The following is a 3,666-nucleotide window of genomic DNA, read 5'->3' on the forward strand; positions in this document are numbered from 1 at the left end:
CAAAAGAACTGAAATAAAGGGGCAGTTTGCAGAGGCTTAGATACAAGATAATCACAGAGGTTAAATTTTATTTTTTAGCTAGTAGACCCAAAGACTAAAATGGTTAAAAACTTTGACACTTTAGCATTGGAATTTGAGCTGGATAATAAACAATTCTTTGCTTATTTACAAATCAGATATTTTATAAACAGTCATAAAATTGTTGATTGTAATTTATGGACATTGGGAGATATAGATGTCATTATCAGTGCTTATCGCTCGGGGAACCATTCGATCACGATTATGTATAAACTCTTATTATCTCAAGACAACAAAGATAAAATTCTTGATCTTTTTCATAAATGGCGTTCTGATTTTCAATATCTAAACCTTGAATTCTTTTTAAAAAAAAAGTTTTGGTCGGGCCGCCATGTTTTCCCCTGCTATTTCATTTAGAGAGTCACATACTAGATTAATCAACAGACCATATATAACCCCCAGCAAGATAGCTAGGTGGCATACACGGGGTAACATGGCTTGCTCCAGATGTAGTTTTCCCAGAGCAGATCTACTGCATGCTTTTTACTACTGTCCTACTGTCCCAAAATTCAGAAATTTTGGACACAAATTGCCTATTTTTTAAATAGATTTCTTTAGCAATGAAACCAATGGCACTACTTATAAACAATAACAAACGTTCCCATATATATATACAAGCTTTATAAGCAAGTATTATCAGGGACTGGTGCTTGTACTGAGCAACATAGGAGGGTCAATCAGTAAAGAACTGAAACTAGAAGTACAAATATAGCACTCTGACGTTTAGATAAGATATAGTCGGCAAATTTATGCTAAACACAACTAAAAAATAAAACTTAACTTTTATTGAATAATAAGGATGTTAAAAACATAGGGTGGGTGAAGGTTAAAAGTACAAAATTGCTTATTGGTACCCGGAGATGAGTTGTGAACAACCAATGTCAAGTAATAACCAAATGGTTCACTGGTTGTTACAATCTAAATGCGTTTTGAAGGTATATAGAAGTTATTTCTAATAGATGGCCTCAGGTATATATATATATATATATATATATATATATATATATATATATATATATATATATATAAAGAGAGAAGTGCTCAACCTGAGAACGAACAATAGCATAATAGCTTGTTCTATGGCTAGTTACCACCCAAGAAGCAGCCTCTTTTTGCTCAACATGTGCCTTTCACAGAGAAGAACTTTCCTAAAGCATATCAGTCTGATCCTGACTTTACAGCACAGTCCAGCCCCGAAATACCAGGCAATCCCTCTCTGAACGAGAGAAACAGCAAAACCCCAGACGTACGTTTCGGCCTATTGTGGGCCTTGTCAGTGAGGTGCAGCCATATCCCTCTAGCCAGTCCTGTCCATGTCTGTCTGGGTCATTGTGTTTAAATAAACTCTGAAAGTTTTTTTGGACCTGTTTGTGCAGCCGGTGCCTTTCTTCTTTCAATTCATTGAGCGGTTGGTTTCCGCTAACTGTCGGCTTTGCACCTTGCATTCACCGCTCAGCATGTTCTCCACTTAACGATTGACTAGTCACGTCTGTCTGGGCATTTTCTGATGAGATCATCATACCGGCGACGACACCACAGCTGCGTGTGATCTGGAAGCTTTGCGCGGCCGTACTTTGACCTTCCATATCCCTCTAGGCACACTGAGCAACGGGTCCACGTCTGGATTCCCGCATCACACTTAGGGAAACTTCCCCAAATGTCATAATTTGCATAACTAAAAAGAGAGAAGGGCTCAACCTGAGAATGAACAATAGCATAATAGCTTGTTCTATGGCAGGTTACCACCCAAGAAGCAGCCTCTTTTTGCTCAACAAGAGAAGAACTTTCCTGAAGCATATCAGTCTGATCCTGAATTTACAGTACAGTCCAGCCCCGAAATACCAGGCAATCCCTCTCTGAATGAGAGAAACAGCAAAACCCCAGACGTACGTTTCGGCCTATTGTGGGCCTCGTCAGTGAGGTGCAGCCATATCCCTCTAGGCACACTGAGCAACGGGTCCACGTCTGGATTCCCGCATCACACTTAGGGAGACTTCCCCAAATGTCATAATTTGCATAAATAAAAAGAGAGAAGCGCTGAACCTGAGAACGAACAATAGCATAATAGCTTGTTCTATGGCTAGTTACCACCCAAGAAGCAGCCTCTTTTTGCTCAACATGTGCCTTTCACAGAGAAGAACTTTCCTGAAGCATATCAGTCTGATCCTGACTTTACAGTACAGTACAGCCCCGAAATACCAGGCAATCCCTCTCTGAACGAGAGAAACAGCAAAACCCCAGACGTACGTTTCGGCCTATTGTGGGCCTCGTCAGTGAGGTGCAGCCATATCCCTCTATTCACACTGAGCAACGGGTCCACGTCTGGATTCCCGCATCACACTTAGGAAGACTTCCCCAAATGTCATAATTTGCATAAATAAAAAGAGAGAAGCGTTCCACCTGAGAACGAACAATAGCATAATAGCTTGTTCTATGGCTAGTTACCACCCAAGAAGCAGCCTGGTATTTCAGGGTTGGACTGTACTGTAAAGTCAGGATCAGACTGATATGCTTCAGGAAAGTTCTTCTCTGTGAAAGGCACATGTTGAGCAAAAAGAGGCTGCTTCTAGGGTGGTAACTAGCCATAGAACAAGGTATTATGCTATTGTTCGTTCTCAGGTTGAGCGCTTCTCTCTTTTTATTTTTGCAAAATATGACATTCTCTCTTTTTATTTATGCAAATTATGACACTTATGGAAGTCTCCTTAAGTGTGATGCGGAAATCCATACGTGGACCCGTTGCTCAGTGTGCCTAGAGGGCTGCACCTCACTGACGAGGCCCACAATAGGCTGAAACGTACGTCTGGGGTTTTGCCGTTTCTTCCGTTCAGAGAGGGATTGCCTGGTATTTCGGTGCTGGACTGTACTGTGAAGTCAGGATCAGACTGATATACTACAGGAAAGTTCTTCTCTGTGAAAGGCACATATTGAGCAAAAAGAGGCTGCTTCTTGGGTGGTAACTAGCCATAGAACAAGCTATTAAGCAAATTATGACACTTATGGAAGTCTCCTTAAGTGTGATGCAGAATCCAGACGTGGACCCGTTGCTCAGTGTGCCTAGAGGGATATGGCTGCACCTCACTGACGAGGCCCACAATAGGCTGAAATGTACGTCTGGGGTTTTGCCGTTTCTCTCGTTCAGAGAGGGATTGCATGGTATTTCGGTGCTGGACTGTACTGTGAAGTCAGGATCAGACTGATATGCTACAGGAAAGTTCTTCTCTGTGAAAGGCACATATTGAGCAAAAAGAGGCTGCTTCTAGGGTGGTAACTAGCCATAGAACAAGCTATTATGCTATTGTTCGTTCCCAGGTTGAGCGCCTCTCTCTTTTTATTTATATATATATGTTTCCAATTATCGTGGGTAGGTATATATATTTTATCTGGTTACCGTAGGTAGATTAATGCTAGATAAATTGATCACTTAGCAGATAAGGTAAAAAGGTATTTTAACCTATTATTACCAAGGGTAATTAAATTCTGCTTTCCTGATGGCACTAAGGATACTTATTAATATCATAAGGGAGATTGCCAGTTGATACCATAAATAACACTCTAAAGTAAGAGAGTATCTGCCTGTTATAATCC

Source organism: Bombina bombina, chromosome 2 (genome assembly GCF_027579735.1).
Source record: "Bombina bombina isolate aBomBom1 chromosome 2, aBomBom1.pri, whole genome shotgun sequence".
Classification (NCBI taxonomy): Eukaryota; Metazoa; Chordata; class Amphibia; order Anura; family Bombinatoridae; genus Bombina; species Bombina bombina.